This window comes from Lichenostomus cassidix, chromosome 12 (genome assembly GCF_008360975.1).
Source record: "Lichenostomus cassidix isolate B80296 chromosome 12, HeHo_3.0, whole genome shotgun sequence".
Taxonomy (NCBI): domain Eukaryota; kingdom Metazoa; phylum Chordata; class Aves; order Passeriformes; family Meliphagidae; genus Lichenostomus; species Lichenostomus cassidix.
Genome location: NC_139493.1, coordinates 15,178,975 through 15,200,753, shown reverse-complemented (window position 1 = coordinate 15,200,753; position 21,779 = coordinate 15,178,975). Strand labels below are relative to the sequence as shown.

At 41.4% G+C, this 21,779-nt stretch overlaps 2 protein-coding genes across 7 annotated transcripts in view; one reads left to right on the top strand and one right to left on the bottom strand.

Annotated features, from left to right (window-relative positions):
• PRKCD (protein kinase C delta) overlaps positions 1–7,585 on the bottom strand; it is a 60,847-nt gene extending 53,262 nt beyond the window's left edge. Inside the window, exon 1 of one of the 3 annotated variants that reach the window (XM_085072878.1) lies at positions 7,475–7,585. The gene's annotated coding sequence lies outside the window, so the exon portion shown is untranslated. Of the gene's footprint in view, positions 1–7,284; positions 7,446–7,474 lie in introns of those variants that run through there. The other 2 variants (XM_085072877.1, XM_085072880.1) reach the window with 2 other exon arrangements.
• Positions 7,586–7,732: 147 nt separating this feature from the next.
• Positions 7,733–21,779, top strand: part of RFT1 (RFT1 glycolipid translocator homolog) — a 73,327-nt gene continuing 59,280 nt past the window's right edge. For 2 of the 4 annotated variants that reach the window (XM_085072885.1, XM_085072887.1), the window contains exons 1-4: positions 7,733–8,253; positions 8,383–8,527; positions 10,945–11,012; positions 12,538–12,652. The gene's annotated coding sequence lies outside the window, so the exon portion shown is untranslated. Of the gene's footprint in view, positions 8,254–8,342; positions 8,528–10,944; positions 11,013–12,537; positions 12,653–21,779 lie in introns of those variants that run through there. The other 2 variants (XM_085072886.1, XM_085072888.1) reach the window with 2 other exon arrangements.

The window sequence follows — 21,779 nt, the reverse complement described above, 5'->3', positions numbered from 1 at the left end:
ATGACATCTGCCAAGGTTGGAATACTGCTTCAAGCTGTGTCTTCTGCTCCCTAGTTCCCCAATGTGATTTTTTTCTAGGCAAGTGCTGTCTACTGACCCCTGGTTTAACCTGTGCTTCCCTAACCCTTGTGCTAGGTTTGAAGCAATGAGGTACTGGGGATGTTGGCATCTCCTTTTCAGCTGAGAGAATGGGAGAAGACATGTTCAAGTGGCAATGGCTCACTGCATGCAGCACAAACCAAAACTGGATGAATTTTAGCTCTTAAACTACTTGGAAAAGTGTAGGTCTATACCAAGAAGCTCTTGCCCCTGGGATACTACTTCTTAGGTGAACTTGTCGAACAGAAATTGCAACTGTGGGCTCCTGTCAGCTACTGAGGAATGTAAGCAAACATAACCTGAGAGTGCTTACAATTCCCTGACACACAAATCTGCTCTGGATATTTGGCAATCAGCACCCCAAGTCATTAGTGAGACTACCTGAGTTCAGCAAAGGCCACAGTCATCAGACACTTAAGGAAACAGCTAAGCCCCTGTTGAGCAATTCACAGCTCAGCATGAGCACAGCGTTAACAGACCAGCACACTGGTGTGAAGAAATGGAATCATCAGTGATCAGCAAGTGCAGTAACCAGACTATAAAAAAAAAAATCTTAAAAAAACCCCCGAACCCATTGATAGTGAAAGCATCTATAGTCAAATCTACTCCTTCACCTGCAGAGATACTTGCATGACTGAGGGTTTCAGATCTAGTTAAACAGAGTTCGTTATCAAAATGATAGATCTTGACAGCACCTGCTTGATGTGAGACAGTTGTGCTCATTCTCACAGAAATACATATTGCTTTTTTTTTCTAATAAGCAAGAATAAGTCTTACTTTCACAGAGTTTTTCAGTATTTCAGTAAAATATTCTAAGACACAATTGTGTTTCTTAGCAAATGAAATATTTTCTTAGCAGGCCCTAAGGAAATCAGTAAGGTACAAAATAATCATTTTGGTAACAAAGTCATACCAGCAAAATGCATTCACCAAGAGGCATTCCAAAATATATCATAAACATCTTGAGATAAAATGTACAGGGCAGTCAGTGTCATAATTCAAACATGACAGTCGTTCAATGTTATTGCACAATGTCTATTTATCTTAATTTTCCTTGAGAACATAAGTTAAACACATATGATGAGCACTACTTGTTACTGGCTGGACCATATCTTCCTACCAAACTTTTGCACACGGGACTTTTTGAAAAAGAAGGACTTTTTTTCAAAGAAAGAAATACAAGATTCCTCTTCTGTTCCAGCAAGAATCAAATACAGTCTCCCAGAAAAGCACAGTTCAGACATCAAACAATGTGTTAGCAATTGCTTAGCTACCTTTGTACTCAGAATTTCCCACACAAAGGCAGACTTCAGAAGCTGAGCTTAACCTTAAGTTTGGCTGTTAAGACAGTTTTGATCATCTTTTCAAATATGTATCTACATGTTCAAGCATCAAAATCTTTTTAAAAAGTCTGTCTATAGGTTAAAAAAAAAAAAAAAGCTTTACTATCAGAAAGGGAAATCTGGTATCACAACCAAAACTCCTTCTTCCTTAAGCTGTTCCTCATAGTGAATATTGACACATTGAACACACTGAAGAAAATTAAATATCTTTGAAATTATGAGGAACAAACTAGTCCTGACAAATACTCAGATTTCAAGAGTTCCTTTGGCAGAAAAGCCATGGCAAAGCTTAAGCTGCATTTCCTCAAGAAATCAGAGAAGATGATAGTCAAGTATAAAGACAAGCATTTTATTAGATTGGGATAGGAGTAGATAAATTCAACCACTCAGAAAGTTGCTCGACACTTGAGTGCTAAACAGCCATGCAGTTTTCTCTTTGTCATCTCATCATTACAAATTTATCACAAAATAAACAAGGCTAAACTAACACAGGTCTGGGCTTCCAGCTCCAGATCAGTAGCATGAATTACTTCATAGCTTAGGGGTGGGGAAATAAAGCTGAAGTTTAGATTTAGTGCATATGTTTCAAGATGTGCTGTATCGATAGCAGGCAGGCAGGACTAAAACAAGTCCATAAACCCCTAAATCATTTATGAGACTGCAAAAGACTAAACAAAATACAAACCAAAGCCACTCATGTGCAAATGTACATGACATTTTAGAGATTTTCAGCCATCCAGGAGGTGAGAAACAAGATACTAATTCAATAACTCCTCTGAACCCAGTGGGGTGGAAGGGATGTCAGGCCACGTGCACCTCTTCAGCAAAGAGCAGCAACCTTACTAAGCTGTCTGAGAAGAGTCTGTTTTAGTAGAGTCTCTTTGCCACAGACACACAGTGCCCAGAGCAATGATAACCTGACCTATTATCCAGTCTCCAAGGAGCTATCCTGACTCCATCCCCACTCCCAATGAGTAAAAGTGAAACCACCTGGTTACATTTCAACCAAATAAGACCATAGCTTGCTCACACCTCTAAGCAAAAGTATAAGAAATAGCAGGATATGTATATACATTACACATCTGCTTTGTTCTCAAACGCAGGTAGTACCTTGGAATTCAAAAATAACCTTGTTCTGAGGTATACAGAGGTATTGCTGCCTTTTTCTTTCTTTTTTTTTTTAATTTTGATAGTTGGCTGATTAAATGGGAGGAGATGGCAAGCACACACCCTCCTCCCTTAGCAGTCAGGCAAGTATCATACAAGGCAAAAATCTTAACACAGATCAGTTCCATGAAATTATCTGTTATAGTCATTCCCAGTCTTTATGGATGGTGATTATTATCATATGAATACCAGCTGTGCTTAAGTATCCTCAAATAAACTTTTCCAGGTAGAGCATTGCACTCAATGGCGAAGCAATTACCAGAAAACACACTAATTTCAGTAAGAGGATACCATAAAATGTGGTTTTATGCACTTTCTTGGCTTGAGAGTATTTTAAAATAATTTATTTTATGGCCTGCCTCTTGGATTTGCAGCTATTGATGTAAATCTGTGCTGCATCACTTCTATCTTTTAATCAGAAACTGTCAACTCTATTGTCAAAAAGCAACAGATTCAAAACATAACTTATCTCATGGATGTCAGGGCACCTTCCTGTCACCAGAAGGCAGACATAATATTCCACTTGCATAAATTTTAATCAAAAGGAAAAAAAAACCAACAGAAAATTACTTGAAACATATATATACACGTCAGATTTCCATCCTCTGTAGCAATGTTACGTGTAATAACAGAGTCTGGTCTAGAGCAGACCAGAAATAAACCCTGCATGACTCTTGCCAAGGTCAGATTTGTGCAGTTCCCAGTACTCCTGTGCACCAGATCCCTCATTTCTCTGCCTTTCCTGGTGTCTCTAGTACAGGAAGAGCACACCGGTGCAGCTTCCACGCATAAATGCAGTATGGATAACATAGGCAGTCCTATAGAGTTAGATGCAATACATTGCTTCCTATGAAGCAGATTTCTGCAAAAGTACTCAAATGTCATAAAAACCTGTTGGGGTAGCTGTGGCTTAGAGAGGCAATGCGTTTTTAAGAAAGCATAAAAACTCTTTTGGGTAGAAAAACCTGCCTTTGAAGTGAGAACACAACACAAGCCACTTCAGCATTATTTTACCAAGGCTGTAAAGAGCTCTCCCAGGCTCATTTCTGTTAATTGCATCTTTGCAAAGTGCAGCCAAGCGGATCCAGAATGATTACTTTTAATGTGCTACCCGAATGGCTCTGAATGGGTGCAGCTTTCCCCCTTTCCTCATTCCTGCTCCTTGTCCTTTGGCTCCACATGGAGCCCCATAGAAACAAATTCTGCACTCAGATTATGCAGGTAAAGGAAGACTCAGAGAAAGATGATAAGTTTTGTCACTGAACAAGTTAAAAAACTCCCAGAACACAAACTATTTTGGTGCTTTTTAGGCAGCTTTTGGACTGAACCTGATAAGCAGAATGCAGAAGCTGCATTCAATGCAAGGATAACCCCAGAGTAAAAAGTCACATAATCTTTCTCATCAGTGGATGATTAACAGAGGAATTTGGCTCCTAATGAAGTCAACCAGCCCCCAGACTCCACTGGTAAATCCCTTCTTGTCATCTTTTACATTCAGCTCTGACTCATCTGCAACAAACAGTTCAATCCCCAGTATTGCTTTTCTCCTCCATTCCTTCTGCAGTAGGTTAAGTATATATTTTGCAAATGCAGTGAAGAGATGGTGGACTACAGGCACATAATGCATGGGGACTGCATCAGGAAGAGACACACCTGAGTTAGCTTTAGGGAACTGAAATACCTGTGTCAATGAACACCAGCCAGGCACATTCCTCAGTGCTGGCCAACACCTGTAAAGTATTTACACTGCACAGGCCACACTGGGGCTTGTGCCACTGCAGTTCCCTGCAGATCAGCTGCACCGAGCAAGCTGTGGCACATCCACACGTGCCACAGTCCCACCTCCAGTCACAGCTCCTCTTTTCGGGAGCAACAGCCAGAGCTGAGCTCCAGCTATGGATGGGCAGAGTGCAGAGATGTGCCTCTGCACAGAGGCAGGGTGACAGTGAAGCCCTTCAAATGGGAGCAAGGATGTATGGTTAATTGAAACTATTAGGCCCTGAAGTACTCAACAGAATCATGGGCTGGGTTAGGTTGGAAGGGATCTTAAAGATCATCCAGTTCCACCCCCTGCCATGGGCAGGGACACCTTCTACTAGACTAGCTTGCTCAAAGTCCCATTCAACCTGGCCTTGAACACTTCCAGGGATGAGACTTAATCTGAATGGACTTTAATTGCAATGACTGTGGCTTTTAGACATCAAAATAAACTCAGAGGCCTGAAAGCTTCTATGCTTTTCCCAGGAAATCAGTTACTTTAATAATTGATGGCATCTTTCCAAGATTTATTGTTATTTCCTTGATCTATATTGCATAAAATAGCCAAGTTGTCTTTAAGAGATTCTTCTAAAGATTTCTCTTTAAGAAAAGTAGCTACAAAATTTCTTAAGTTTTTCAGTTTAGAAATAATTTCTAAATAATTCCTTCTGTACAAAGTATCTTTTTAATCTCTGCTGAGTGACCAAAAAGTAAAATTTATTATGCTATTTCTCTGTTCCATTCAATAAAAAATGACAGTACTGTATAATTATGTCTAACAAAAAGGTGGATTATAATTCATGAAGTTCAAAGTAGCAAAAAAATTAACAATGAGCTCTTTTCTGGCGAGAACAATAGGAGCATTTCCCGATCAATTATCTCACTCATACTGACTGAGCAGAATCACCTTACGACTCGCTCACTCCCCACACAAACATCATATCTGTGAAACTGAATATATTTTTCTGTATGTTTGTATCAGCCACTGAGTGGCAGCAATTCCTTCATACCTAAATCTGAATTATGAGATGTAGGACAAAAATCTCAAAGGATTCCTGAATCTTAATTCTTTTGTGCTGCCCCTAAGTTCTTTTATATTTAGCACTACATCAAATAACTGGTGAAATATCTTACTGCACTTTTCAATTTTTCAGCTGTCTAAGCTCCAAAAGTAATGCACTTCATTCTGAAAATCATATGCCCGTAGAACTTGTATGTATTCAATTTTACAAATCATAGTAAAACTATGTGGGTCAAAGAAACTGAAAATGCCATCATTTAATAATTCCTTATATTAAAGTACACACCTGTATTTTACTATGAAAACCAAGGTGAGGATGAGAAACATTAAAAAAAAAACCCAAAACCAAACAACTAAACCTATATTTTGCAGTTTTATGTTTGCTTTTCTCCTCAGTATTTGCAGGTTCCCACAATAATGACTGAACCTATCAGTCAGTACTTGGGGGGACTGAAATCTATAATTTCAAAGACAAACAGCTCATTTTTTAACAGCCATTTTCAGGAACTAAAATAAACAGGAAACCCTGCATATACACTTAAAAAAATGCTTATGAATTATTGCTTAACCACGTAAGAAGCACTTCTTCATAGTGTCTTGCTCAGAAATCTATGTTGGTTATGCTTGGCTATAGCTTCCTATTTGATTAGCCCAATGCTGCACGGCATTATTTGATAGATGGAAAGCTGAAGAGTTTATTTGTTATTACATTGTTAATAGACTACTGACTATACAAGTCCAGGAGCAAAAGAGATTTAAAAGGAACTAAACACACCACAAGTGTATCTCAGATTTTGGTATCGACCATTTGTAGATACTAAATATTGGAATTCAGTTCTTAAATGAGTCTCTAAAACTAGGTGAAGATCTAGCACTAGAACTGATTCTCCCACACCCACACCCATCGGCTCTGCAGACTCAGTTCTGTCCTCAGACAGATCCAGCTGTCAAGGGACAGGATACAGAGCAATATCATCCTTGCACATAAACCTCCTGCAAGAGCTCCTAGGTCCAGATCAACGCTCTGCTCTGTGCTACTTGGACAATCCAGAAGTGAAGTGGTGCAACAGTCAGGGGCCGCAAGTAAACAGATGTCAGATGTAACCACAGAACGCTGTAATCCAATTATTTTAATATTTCATGCCCTAATGCAAACGGGGAATTCTCTAGCGATGAACAGAAAATTGTTTTTTAATAGATGCACGCCTGGCATGTACGTACACAAAAGCATCAGGCATTCCTGCTCCTTCATTTCTCACTGTCTGTCGCCATTCAGCTGGAAACCTGACCATTTAACAGACCGTGCATTTCGTCTGCTAAACTCACTGTGACACGGAGACTGAAACAGAGTATCGGGACGGCTGGGTGGGAAAAAAAGTTGTCGGTATCAAAGCTGGCATTTCTGCCGAGAGGAAACTCCCTATTTCTGTCCGGGACCGACGGCGGGGATGTCGCTGCCTCCTCGCACGGGGCACAGCGCTCTCCTCCCGCAGCCCCCCAGGCTCTCCCCGCTCAAGGTGGCGCTTGCCCGGCCCGAAGGAGCCAGCGCCGTCCCCAGCAGCCCAGAGAGGGAGGCTTTGGGCGGGCCGGGTCCGCAGCCCCCTCCCCGCAGCCCAACATGGAGGCTCCGGAGGAGGCAGCCCCGGGCCGGGGGCACAGCCCGGCGCCTCCCGCCCCACCCCGCTGCCGAGGCGCTCCCCGGGGCACAGCGGGGACGGCGGCTGAGCCCCGGGAACCCTCAGTCTCCCTCCCTCTGGTTCTGCCCGCCGGGCGCCCCACGGAAGCCGGGCGGGCCGGAGGGAGCCGGAGCCCGTCTCGCTTCCTCCTTCACCCCAGGCGGGGCAGGAACTGCCGGGCGGCGGCAGCGCCGCGCCGGGGGCAGGTAGCAGCACTCACCGCGTCCGAGGAGCCGTCGGGGGCCGCGGCCGCCGCCGAGTTTCGGGCGCTGTCCCGGGAGAGAGAGAGAGAGCGAGAGAGAAGGAGTGCCTGCGGGGGGGCGGGAGGGAGCAGTGTGTGCCCGGCACGGCCCGGCGCTCCCCGCCCCGCGCTCCGCTCCGCCCACGGGCTCAGCTGCGGCCACGCTCACCTGCTCCTGCGGCTCCCGCTCCTCCCGCCGCCGCCACAGCCCCGCCCCGGAGGTGCCGCGGGAGGCGCCGGCTGCCCTTGCCCGGGCTCCCCGCGGCTCCGTGCCCTCCCTGCTGTCCCTCCTCCGCTCTCCCATGTAGGCGGCCAGCTGTGAGGGCGCCCAGCCCTCGGCGGGAGTCCCGCGCCGCGCCCCGCCCTCAGCGCCGCTCCGCACCTGGGCCCGGCGCCGAGCCGAGGCGGCTGAGGGAGGAGGCTGTGCCCGCGCTCCTGCGGCCCGTGGCGTTTGGGAGGTTGCGGTCCTCTGGTCAGCCAGACACGGGAAAGCACCTGGGTTTGAGGTGCCGGAGCTCGGAGAGAGCCCCTGCCCGGCGGGGAACAGCCCTCAGGTGTCCTCAGCCTTTACCGGGCCTTTGGTTAAAATATTTTGAAGCGGCTTAGAAGCCGCGGGTGTTGTTTTAACGCGGGGCCGCAGCCCCTAGCTCTGTGGGCATTGGCGTCACCTCAGCCGGCTCACCTCAGAGACCTCAGCCGTGGCTGGTGTGCCCACAGCTGGAGGCCTTCCTTCACAGGGTCATTTTGGGTGCCAGCCGGGCTCCCCCAGCCCGTGCTCTGCTCGGAGGGACTGGGCTTAGGTTTTCTTCAAGCACTGCAGTCGTTTGTGTTAAAATGAGGTGCTTTAGGGATGGGCTGCGGAGCAGAAATGTGTCAGGTGTAGGAACCAGAGAAAACACATCCCTACTGCAAGGCAGACCTTTTGTCATCATTTTTAAACTCACCCAGGTGAGCTAAATGTATAATTGCTCTCATGTTTTCATCTTGAATCACCTCATTCTGCTCCAGCTGAGAGCAGTGATGAAATTCGCAGTGTTTTTTGGTGAGGCTGTGGTAGCTGGGTGTTTCTCCGGGCAGTGCCAGACCGTGGTGTGCACTGGGGGTGTCACCATCGCGGGGCTGGGACAGCTCTGACACGGCTGCAGAGTCACTTCTGAAATGCCTCATTCCACCCCTTTGATGTCCAACTTGCTTCCAGAACATTTCACTTGATATTCATAAGGTAATGTCAAAGTTCCTTGCTTGTTCTGACATCATCTTAGAAAGGCTGTAATATGTGTATAAATCACTTAATAGTTGACTTATATATGGAGAGTTTAATTTGAAGTAACTTAGTTTAAAATTGAGAGCTCTAGTAGATATATTGCTGATCATAGTTTGGGCGAAAGCAAAGGAGCAGACTCACGTGAGGTAATTTCCTTTTTACTTCTGCTGCAAATTAAACTATGTAATATTTTATACAGATACATGTTCTTATGCATGATTAAGTGTGGGGGTTTTTTACTGGAATGTCTAAACAATATTTTCCTGGTTTGGGACAGAAGAATGTCATCTGATTAGCTATCATGCTGTAATAAATTGTATGAGGACCTTCATTTAAAGATTGTGTAGATTGCTGTTATGCTGAAATCTGAGGAGCTTTATATGCATGAGCTGTTCGTGAGTGTTGTGTTATAAAAGCAAAACTAAAACTAGTTTGAATGAGAGGAGAAAAAGCAGAAGCTAATTGTGGCAAGGAGTTTTCCTCATTTCAGTACTTCCAGTGAAGTTTGGAAACAGTGCTTTAAAATATATTTGATTTCATTTCGTGCTCTTTGGGTATTTAATGGCATGTAAGTGGTCAGAGAGAGTCCATTTTCATTTGTGACCTTACCATATAATGTTGCAGCAAACCATTTGTTAACTACAACTGCTTTTCAATTATTTAGAGCATCGCTTTAGTCCAAGTCTTTCTGAAAAAAATAGTTATTTCTCATTTGGACTGTGGAAAATTTTGCAAGACCTAAAGAGCTTTGCCTCTTACATCTTTGTTTGTTCAATGGGTTCAAGTTGGATTAGGACTAAGTAAAGATGTAAAAATTTGATCCACACGAAATGAAATGGAGGATCTTCTCAACCATTAAAGTAATGTGACTTTAGAAATTTGAGGTGTTTCCTGGTACTGAGACTTTCTTGCTGCCTATTTTTCCTGTACTTTTTCCTATACGACTCAGCTGTGCTAAATACATGGAAATGCTCCTACAGCTGGAGACAGTCTTTCATCAGAATGCATTCTAATGCAGCTCAGAAGGCTTTATTAACCCATTTTACGTGCAGTGGGTTTGAAAAGGGGATGAAAATCAATTCTTAGTGAACATCCTTTAGCAGTGCTCTCTGTCAGCTTCTAAGTAAATAGTAAGAAATGCTGGATTTCATGGTGATTGCAGGGTAACTATTGAAAAGTAAAAGGGCATTACGGTCTCTGATCCATTTTTCTGAAATGTGCCTTTGGATATTTTGTAAAAAGAAAACAGTCTCAAGCTGGGTTAAAACATTTCATCTCTTTGGTATCTGGACAGACATCCCAATAATTCCCAATCCCATGGTAAATCACTGCTTTGTGAGAGGAGATCTCTGGGGAGAAGATAAACTACCAGGATCTCTTGCAGCTGAATTTTCCCTTGTATTTTCACATCCAAAAACCTGCTTTACCTGGGGCCACTTAATTTTTGCCGTATGCTATGATGGCAGTAAGGGGTGATGTGACTTTGATCATGCACATTAGAATAGAAAGTTAGAGATAAAACTTTCAGTGGCAAATATAAGTTAAAATTTTCTAGTGGAAGTTCAGAACTTGTTCCCTGAGGATTTCTGAGCCAGACAGATAGAAAACCACTGTCTACACTGTGTAATAACCTTCTGTGAGCTGAAACACTGTATCTACAGTACCCATTACCTTCAGCAAACAAACCTGATTTTAATTCTCATGGCAGACACTTGATTTTGCAAAGATGATGACTCTTGCGAAAACGTAATTTCAGAACAGAAAACAGTCATGGCTGTTACTGCCATTTTTTTTTTCACAGCCCCACTTTGTAGAAGGACTTCATTGGTCTCAGTCCCAAGCCTAACCACCAAATGCCTGCTCTCATTTCCTCTTTTCTGATAGTAGTGGGAGGTGTGAAGAGTCTGGTGGTGATGGGAGTTTCCACCCATTACCTTCTGCATGGGTCTGTGGTCTATTGTGTAGAGTCACTTTTTGAGGTGTTTTAGCGTTGTTCATTGTCTTTTATTCAGCTTTTCCTTAAGGCTGAGATGAGAGGCTTGTGTCCTCTGTCAGGCTTTTCCTCCAGGTTTTCATGCTTTTCTTTGTGAAGGGCATGAGCTCTTTATGGGTTAGCAATGACACAGATATGGAATTTGTCATGTGAAGGTCTGGCTGCCATAAGCATTTGGGCTGATGTTGAAGTGAAACAGCAACTAGTCTGCCTTTTCTGAAGTCTTCTAACTGTAGAGATTGTTTTGATAATGACACATTAATTTCTACTTCTTAACTTTACAGTTTTTTATATTGATTAAGGAAGGATTTCTTCTTTGTGTTTGGTGTGTGTGCTATTTTTTCTAATTTGAAGCTGAGATGTTTTTTTCCCACTTTGTCAGGGTGTGCTTCTGTGGATGTTGCAGGTGCTCGTGCAGAGCTGTAATTGAGTCAGGAGCATTATCTGCAGGTAAGAAACTGGTTAGGCACTACACCTAGGAGAAGCTCTCATCTCAGCTTCGTTTGCTGTGTTTTAGATCTTGAAGATGTGTAATGTTCTGTGCCTAGCAGAGTTTAAGTCAAATGATGGTTTTATTTTCTTTTTCCTGAAGGATGAGATGTGGAAGTTAGCTGGCTGTGTTGGGGAAGATCTTGGTGTCAGATGCAATCATGTGAATTTCTACATGTTTGTATGTTACTGGAGAGACTTTTTTGTTATCAGATAAGAGTCTTAAGAATTTGAGATTAAAATGAGATATGCTTATGTCCTAACCATGCTGCAGTTCTGCTCAGTTGAAGGAACTTTTATATATGCTTGATTTATAAACCAGACAAGTAAATAGTTTCCTGACAGTTTTGCTGAGATGCTTGTTTTGAGCATTGGCAATTCTCGTGATGTTTGGTGCTTTTAAAGCCCTACTTCCTTGGGTAAGGAATTCCTACTTACTTGAGTAAGTAATTGCATTAAAATCTTAGGCTTTTTTTCCTCCTTCTTAAATAAAAACCCTGGTTTTCATGTTTGTATAGAAGATACATGCACATGTCATCCTGGAGTTCCTAAAACATTAAAAACCTGGACTACATATAAAACTAACCCAAAGTCTCTCAAGGTTTCACCCTTGTAAATACCCCCTGCTGCCTTCTGTTGCTGAGGGTGGGAGACTGATTCCTTCATTTTGAACATTTGAGACTGTAGTTATTTTTTAAGAATTGAAATACAAAAAAGGTTTTTATGGTGTTTACTGCCTACACTCCCTTACATTTGGTTTCAACATGCCAGCTGCCAGTGTTGATTCTGAGCAATGTGAGTGTTCTACTTCCCCTTATGACAGCTTTCCTTTGCAGTTAATGTAGATGGGAGAACAAGGAAGTGTATATATTGATGCAATTTTCTTGCTCACCACAGTTCTATTCATGGTTGGTTTTATATTCCTGTGAGTACTGGAGAAAACCATGCTGTGAAAGAATACAAGCATTATTTTCTGATTTCATGGTTGTTTTTTAGCTATTTTGAAAAAAGATTGATTTTTGGTGTTAATTTAAGGTTCAGGAGATTATGATTCTGTTTGTGCACAGAACAGGGGCGGCATAGACAGGGGCATTCACTCTTGGGTGTGTTCATTCAGGCAGGGGGTATTTTAGTTCTTTTTCCCAAATCCCTTTTGGTTTGCAGCTGTAAGTTATCAATTAATAAGAACAAGCTGGAGACCATGATGTCAATGAATTTAGACCATCACATGACATCAGCTAGTAGTACTTTATGCTTTTGCTGCTCACCTGACTGGAATGAAGAACCTCAGCAGATACCATGGAATCACCTGAGGAAACGCAGGTGGCTCATGTTTTAAGAGTGATGTTTCAAAGGTGTCAGGTATCAAGAGCTCCAACACTGAGGAATTCCAGATTCTGTTATCTGATGAGATGGTAAGATGTTAGGATAGTGCACACAGGCTTTGTTTTGGTTTTAATCCTCTCTTATTTGTGGATATTTGCAGGGACTGCAGTTGCTGTGTTCCTTGTGAGGAATGAGAGCAGGAGGTTAAGGGCTGCTGGTCAGGCTGCTGCTCTGTCACTCACCTGGCACAAGGTGTGGCTGTGGGGGGAGAGCAGGTGAGTTTGGCTGTTCTCTCTTCTCTGCCTCTGTCACCCTTTATCCCCACCTCAGCAGGGGCAGGCAGGGCTGCTCTGTCCTGCTCTCCCCTCAGTGATGGAGTAGGGCATGCCAGGCGCAGCTACAAGAATGTGCACCACCCACCCAATCCCTGGGACAAATGGCCAGTGTTATTTTTTCAGATTATTGTCAGATGGTCAGAAGGTATTAACTAAAGGTTTTCCTTTGTTAGTGTAAATGATTATCCAAAAATGCGAACTGCAATGCCATTGTTGCATGGGGCTGGTTTTTTTGTCTTCTTAAAATGCTTCAGCTATACTATCAAACTGTGCAAACAATAACGTGGGTCAGTCCCACACTGTGACTGGAACAAGGCTTTCTTTGCAGAAAGAAAAATATGTCCTATTGTGGCCTGGTGTGAGGATATGGGAGTACTCAAACCCTAATTTCATTGTTTAGTTGTATCATTTTAAATCACAGTTTGGCCGCTGCAAATGAACAACTTTTGGCAGTTAGTGCCACTAACATTTAATTCTCAAGTTTTCTTTTCTGGTTGGGCTGTAGGGTTGGGTATAGATTATTAATGCTGTTTTCATGTCTTTCAAGCTGTCCATCTTAATCTTCTTGCCTCTACTGGGGCCCATATTATTTGACCATTATTGTGTTAAGATAGTCATTTAGTAGGATTTGGTTTTATTGCTACAGCCATTGCTGCTATCAAAAGCCAAACACAGTATCGGTGAAACAAGATAATATATAAAATCAATCCTAGTAAACCTTTAAAATGAAAGCAAACATCAATAATGAAACTGCAGACTATGTGTGTTTGCCCAGGAGCAAGGTGGAGGATTGAAGTCACCTGCCTCAGGCACGTCGCAGTTTTGGTGAGCCATGTGGGGAGAGTTTGGTGTAGTTGATGCTTGGAGTCATGGCACAGATGTTGAGTCATGAGACTTCAGAGAGAGATGTCAACATGCCTCTCTTCCCCACATTGTATGTGGGTTAGAGATAGTGCTTGGGGGAAATAGCTCTGCCTTGAGCTTGCCAAATAATGAGTGAGCCGAACTCCCATTTCTTGTGCACATTTACTGCTATTGGTAGCAGGGTGAAAGAAGGATTTGGTGTTGCTGTTTAAGATCTGGTAAAATAAGAAAGGCACTGAGAATATTTATTTTAGTTTCTAGTAATAGGCTAAAAATTGATTATTTCCCTGAGGACTTAGCTGTATAAACATAAATTGTAGCTAATAACAGAGTTGAAAAGTCCATCTGCACCAGAGCTACTTTGCAAATGTGTCTGAAGAAAGGTTATGTTGTTACAGGTACTAGAGCTAGTGTTCCAGACACATTCCTTGAGTACATTCAGCTACTTTGACCTCTTTGCCAATGGAACGTTAATTTTACTCAGCAGGCTGTTATGTCGCTTTTCAAAAAAAGTTAATTTTGGAGGTGTTAAAATTCTATTCAAAAGAGGCTCCAGAGTTGCTGGGTCTTGATGCCAGTATGGTGTCTTGTGTCTTCTGAATTGTACTGCATGGCCTTGCTCTGCCACATTTGGAAAGTGTTTCTGTGGTCAAACCCAGCTTTCTGGTTAGTGTTGATCTGACCCTGTATGCCTTTGAAGGTAGTGCCACTTGGAAACACTTAAGTACATGCAGTTTGTCAGTATGTCTGTGATCCCTTTTATTTTTGTAAGCTAATTAATTTATGTATCATTAAATCTCCTGTAATTTACATATCATTGTATATAATTGAATGGTTAATGGCTTACATATTTTATGTTCTACAGCATACCTGAATATATATGATTGTTCAAGCCTGGATGATCCACAACACACCCAAATGTCTAGGAAGTCTTAGTAGGCTTAGTGTCCTAGATCACCACAGAATTTTTCTTCTAGTCAGGCTGATATTAAATATGATTCACTGCATGTCATTCTCATGATTAAAAATGTGCCTGTTTTTTTTTGTGACAGAAAGTTAAATGGAAGAACAATTCAGATGTTCAAATATTAACTAGCTGCCTTCTCATGCTATCAGTACAGTAAATTTTATTGCTAAGGACAAATAAGTGCTGTTTTTCTTTATTGGTCACTCTCCTCCAATGGTTTTGATCTGCTTGAAGACTAAAGCAAAACTTTCAGAGGGACAGGTTTGCCATGTTTCCAAATGTTTTCACTCAGCAAAAGTTTTAGTAATGTGTTCGGAGGCAATTTCTTTTGACGTTTCTTCACTTCTGGCTATAGGAAAGTATGTTCTACATGCAGATTTAGAGCTGTGAGGAAGCATTTATGAGCTGCTTATGTAGAGGATGCCAGTGACATAACTCATTTGGAGGAGGAAGAGGTGAGAGAAGAGGTAATAGTTCCCTTATCATTATCCAAACTGTTTTCAAGTAGGCCCAGAGTAGAGAAGTTATTCCTGGTCTAGTTAAATAAGTTTCTTTTCCTGCTCAAGCTTTTAGGACAAATTATATGTTCAGAAAAACTTCAAAGCAATTTAGGACTTCAGAAGAATTGTTTATTTTTGGTTAATGATTTCATATCCTCCTTTTCCTCAGATACATGTTATATCTCCTCTTTTATTGCAGTAGGGCAAATTTGGATTGACTGAAGGCCTTATAGTCTTTGTTTAAATGTAGATGAATGCACTTTATAGAAGGAGTAAGTGTCAGAAGTGGTGAAAAAGAAAAAAATTAAATTAGGGATATGCCTGTGTCAAATCCATGTATTTGCAGCTGTCCTTCAGGGATTAAAATCTCAATGTACTGTTTTAGTCTCTATATATCTGGGAAAAAAGCCAGATTTTGAATTGCACAGATATAATGTAATTCAGTAATTTCCTTTTCACATTTTGTGGGATCGCCCTTCCTAAACGTACAGGTGTTTTAAATGGTTCTTTCCTAGGCTGTTTCAGAAAGCCAGGCTCTTCTACCAGCAATTCAGAGCACCTGGCCCAGATTCCTGTTCTGAGCTGCCCTATGGAGGGACAGTTTTGTTTTGCATTAACTATAAGAAAAGTTTGTTGCTTAAAGCAAATGCTTAGAGTGTCTCCTTAAGTCTCGTGGAAAAAAACACCCTCTATTTTTTTCCTCTAACAACAACATTGACTTCAATAGTTTGATAACAAATATGTATAATATTGGTTTCATTCAACTTGTATGAGACCACACAGAAAGTCTGAGCAGATAATTCTCTGTGTGCACACCTGCATGGCAGAACTTGGAGGTGAAGGTGAGCTGATTCTTATCTCATGTAGATGCTGTTTTCTGTTGTGGGTACTTTACCATCTTAAGTCTGACTTAATTACTTGGCTGTGAAGCAAAAAGAAAAACTGCTAAATATCTGCCCACTATCTGCAAGGCTCTTAGCACAGGGTGGACAGACTTAGCAGCTCACAGCTGCTGGAACAGGGAGTCATATCATCTATCATCCCCCATCTCCTTGTTCTGTCTTCCTGCCTACGTCTTCTCACTAAGTACCTTGTGCCAGCTTTGATGCTTGCTGGAATGCTTCATGCTTTAATTTAACTCTTGAAATATCAGCACGCTATCCCAGGAAAAAAACCCCAAACCAACACATCCAACCCCCAAAAAACGTGGTCAGTTTTCTGCCTCTTTATTGAATAGCATCGACTTAATGAGGGGGTTCTGTGCCTGAGGGGTCTGGGATAAGTAAAGAGCACAAAAGGAGGGCAGCAAAAGTTGTTGTTTTTGGCAGCTGGAGCTGCTATGATGTTTCTGACATGTAGGAAAGAGCCTAACCTACAGTGATTTTATTAAAGTGGATTTCAGTCACATGTGCAGCTCAAGGGGTTAAATTGCACTTGGCCCATTACTTTTTGAGCACCTGCAAGTACACATGAATTTTAATCTGATTGTGAGTGCTCAAGTAGAGCCATGCATGTACTCACACACATTGCAATTCTTTCTTTGAAGTTGAATGTACTCATGTGTGGGTCTCTGTGCTGCTCAAAGGGCTGACTGCTGCATTTCATTCATCCACCTGTAAACACCAAACTTGTCCTAAATAATGAATGTTTTCAGGACCCAGCTTGCATTTCTCATGAACTGAGTTCTGATTCCAGGTGGGTGGAGATAGGAGGAAGAAAGGATTTTTGACGTGCTCTTCCCATTCAGAAACATTTAAGTCTTGAATAAAAAAAAAAAAAAAAAATCAGGAAATGATCACACCCACCTTGTATCTCATTTTGAAGAGGTTTTGTTCCTTGAATCTTAATTCTTGCACTGAGTGTGCCAAGAATTCACCTTTTCAAACTGAGGACTTGTTTGATGGGCTTGTGATATTGCAGCGAATTATAGAATTATAATAACACAGCAAAAAGCTTCAATGTCATCCTAATCTGACCTCAAGCCTGTTTTGTTTCCAGGAAAAAATAAACAAATGGAGACTCAAGCCCTGGGGTCTGCTTCCAGGCAGGGTCATGTGCTTTCAAGTGGCTGTGTTTGCACGTGGGTCCAAATGTTCCAGCTTGGATTCATCGCTACTTTCTCATTTTCTTCTCTGAGACATTTCCTGCTGGTTTTGTCTTCTTGGGAATATCCTTCTCTTGGATATTACTTCTACTGTTATTGTTTGGATGCTTATGTGCTCTTCTTCCCTTTCTGCCTTGTATTTTCCATTTACTCTGTTCTTCTTTTCTCATTCTTTCACAGGTATTTCTTGATATACACAATCCCTTTAGCTTTAGCTCAGCTTCTGGTGGACAAATGGTCACAAGGGAAATGTACAGATGGCTAAAACAGATGTTCATGTCTAAGTCAAAATATTTAACTCTCGAATTCCTGCTAGACAGTACCTCTGATGAATATTGCCAGAATGGTGTGGCCAGGGACTTGTGTGGCTCCTTTTTACATTGCATTACTTTAATCTCAACCTGAGAGCTTTCAGGAGAAATGAACTCTTCTGAGAAAAGCTTTTATTTTTGCAGCTATGTAAATCTGTAAGTCAATAAAGATCTGTGCTTGTGCTGTTTTGAACTGGATGAAGGAATCCATCCTGAGTGCTCTCTGCCAAGGCCTAGCTGAATTTAATTTTAATCAACATACGGAGATTGTCACTGTTGTTTTGTTTTTAGGTTTGTTTTTTGGGGTTTTTGGTTTTGGGTTTTTTCAGTTGGCTTTTTCTTTCCTCTGTGCCAAAATTGAAGATGAAATGTCAAGATATTCAGAGAAGAAATTGTGTGTGCTCTGGGGAATATTATTTGAATATAAATATACTCTTTATGCAAGTTGTTTTTCATATGTTCTGATGCTGTGATATTTAAATAATATTATTTTTTATGAAGGTGTGAGTCAGATTATCAGTCCTTTAATCAGGGAAGATGTACAAATAACTGACAAAATATCCTAATAAAAATAGAAGCCCCATGAGTATAGTCATAATGAACTAAAAATGCAAGAATATGACTAATTTTTATCAAGTGAATTCCTTGTTAGTGCCTTTCAAGTTTTAGAAAATTTACTATTTCAGAGTTCAAATGCTTTAATAAGAAACAAGTTAAATACTTGTGTGAACCAATCTGTTGGCACAACAGGAACTTGATGGTATAGTAGGTGGGAAGATTCATTTATGATAAGTTATAATGGAATTCTCCTGGAACTATATATTCCACCTACTTAAATTCACATTAATTCAAAGGACTGACAATATGCAGTAAATGCCAAGACATAAAAAAAAATTGGCAGGTTATTGTAAAACATGGAACTAAGTATATGCCTAAGCCATTGCCTGTAGCTCTTGGTAGTTCTGGTGTACCTTGTGGTCTCTATATGTTGAACTTGTGGTTCACATTTAAACATTTGTGTTTGTCCAGAATACTGAGCCTGTGTCTGTTTTAATTTAGAGCATGGGGTCTGCACATAGCAGGAATTGCTGCATATCTTCCTTGAGGCGAAGTCCTATTTATTGTGCTTAATAACTGTGGTGATGTGTTGGAGATTTAAAATATTTATTCTCCTCCTCCCCCCCGTTTATTTTAAAAGTATACGAGGAAGAAATTCTGGAAATGTTCCAAATTACTGGGATATTAAAGCGGCAGGGTTGGTTTTAATGAACAACAGTTGGTTTGGGACACTTTGAACAAATTTCCTATTATTAATGGAATTTTAGTGCAGTGTTTTTCTACTCAGGACAATCTGACTGATTGTTCTTTCAGCTTTTAATTGTCTCTGCAGATTGAGGGACACTTATTTGGGCATCAGAAATAATTATCACATTCATCCCCTTTTTAATACTAGTAATTCTAGTTTTGACAAAATGAGTCACAGGCGTTTTGGTTCAAGCAATTGGAAAAATCTCAGTAAACTGAGTTCTGCCAGGTAGTGATTTGTTGCCAGGAAATATACTCTACTTTCTTCTTTATAGCTTCATTAAAAGACAATTCTAAAAATACTTCATTGAAGATAGTTCAGGAAAATAAAAACATTTAAAAACTTAAAAAAACCCGCTCCCTAAATCCACAGCAGAAAACCCCCTAAAGAAAGCCTGGCCTAAAACTTTTTTTCACTTGACAACGTGCAATTTTAATTTTGCATCTTAGCTTGTGAATGACAAGGAGTCATTCCAGATCACTTTGCTTTTCTGGTTTCTTGTGAGTACATAGCTGTTTTTCAGATCTTGGAAATATCACGTGGGCTATAAGTCTTGGCTGAGATTTCAGTAGCAGGTACATTTTTCTGAGAAACTAGATTAATCAGTGATATTGAAATATGCGATGTAGATGTTAATACAGATGTCACTTAAGTGACATCTACAAGATAGTATTATTGTGAAGAGAAACTGATGTAGACGGATAAATGTACTTTGCAGAGAGTCTTCAAATTGTTATTTTTAAGAACTCATTATTCCACAGCACAAGGCGCCCCAATCTTATGGAGATTTCTATTGAAAATCTGCCTTATTTCCAGGTATGTGTGGATGAGCACAAATGATGGTTATGACTTTCAGGTGTGGGTGTTTAAAACTGTCCATCATTTTGCCAGTTTCAAGTTTCACTCTGCAAGATGCTGAAAGTTTCTCTGTGATCCAGAGAAGCAGGAAAAACTGCCTGTCTGAGGCCAGTGCAGCTCTGAACTGGGCACCACTTTGTTGTGCTTGACAATTCTGATTGACGTGCGTGGCTGCTGTTGAGGGTAGTTTAATTGTCATCTTCCTGGCACAAGCTGGCAGAAAGGATTTTCTTAGCTGTCACGTGAAATAAATTGAAAAGGTTGTGCTCATCTTTTCTTGATTCTCCATCTCCATGTGCCGTTACCACAGTAATGAGGAAGTGGTCCCATTTGGTGAAGGTGGTGGGAGTTTTTATCTAGGCATTAATTAGTGGGGGGGGGTTGGGATTATAGGGGCAATAGGAGAGTGTCACATCAGTGTGAGAATAATGGTGCAGCTCAAATGTTGAGAGGAATGGTTTGAACTGTTATCCCTGGGGACTGGTTGTGGCTAATACACCCACATCAAGCCCCAAACCTCTCTGTAAAAGAATATTTTCCTCAGAGCCTAAACCCCATTGATCTAGATGTATGTGTTTCTAACCATTCTGAATTTGGTAGGATTATTAAGACAGTTATTTAATTTGGCCAAAGTAGCAGTTTAACTGGTGTTCTTGTGGTGATTTCATACAACTTCATATCATGTTTCTGCCATGTTCTGGAGAAATTTTTGATACTTCAGCACGTACTTTAGAGGAGCAGTGTGTTGAGATTCTGATTCATGTTTTATTTGACACTGCAGATGAGGAAGGTGCTGATTTGCAGCAGTATTGTGCCTGATTTGGGAGAAATTGTCTTCTGTGATCCCAGGAAAATGGAATGTGCTCCAAAGGATAATGTGTCAGGAGACCAGGAGAGCTGTTATGTGATCACTTGCTTTTGCTGTGCGATGAAAATAATACCAGCTACCTATTGTTTTAAGTGCAGCGCTGTCTCCAGAGGAAATCTTTCCTTACTGTTATATATTAATAGACTAAGTTCAGCTGCAGGGCAAGCAGGATGAACTGCAGAGATAAAGAAACCACACCCGGGTCTGCGATGGCTGAAATTGCTCTAGTTTGGGGCTGCTGCTCTTGGGAAGTGTTCCTCCATAGAGCCCTTGCAGGCAGGATGTGCTGTGTCTGGTTTCCAGTAAACTTGCATTTCAGACTAGCTTGCTACATATGGAGGATCTTTGCACAGAGTGCAAAAAGTAATTTAACATTATATATTTAGCTGTAAGGTTTTAATCTGTTTTTATAACTGAAACCTGTTGAATGTTGTATAGAGCGTAAGAATGAAGAAGATGCTCGTGTCTCTGCACTCTTGTGGCTTTGTCCTCAGCTTATTACTGATAACTGATCTGTCACTTATAACTTTGGTAATTTCAAACTGTGTCCTGAACCACTTACTGTCCCAAAAGGAGTTCTGATGAAATTCAGGTGGTGTTAGGTGGGGTCCTGAAATACCAGGGTTTCCAGGCTTGAAACCCAGCACGATACAGGAGAGGGTTTGAAAAGCACATCCTTAAGGAAGGGATGTTAGTGTTTAAGTCCCATTTTTTACAGCATTGCGGAGCCCTCCGGTGATGAGCTTAAAATATGTGATCAGGCTTAGCTTTCAAGGTCATCATTCCTCAGTGAGGAGCAAAACCCTTCTACACTGGGGAAAACCAGGATAAAGAACAAGAGTGAGCTGTACCACTGTCCAGTTCAGCTGCAAACTTTATTTCCAAGTGTTGGAATCTAGAGTAACTTACTATGCTTTGGTGGTTTTTCTAGCTCAGCCATAGGTGAAGTACAGGTAAGGAACTTCAGATGCGAAAATCATTCATGCAGAGAGTCCCCAGGGGATTTGAAGGAATGCAGTTCTTGGCTAGGGCAAGCACCATCTTTAGACAAAAGGTCACGTTTTAGCAACCTTCTTTTGTTCTTGATTTGCATTATAAATGAGGCATCTTAAATAAGACGCTTTGTAGAAAATTATCTACACCGGTGGTGCTCAGGCATGTATTATAAACCATGCAGTGCTTTTATCCACAAGGAAGTTGGGCAGCAAGTGGAAACACAGTGCAGAGTTCAGCTCCATGGCTGCTGAAGCTTGTTTACTCTGTGAGGAGCTGGTGCTTGTCCAGGGTGT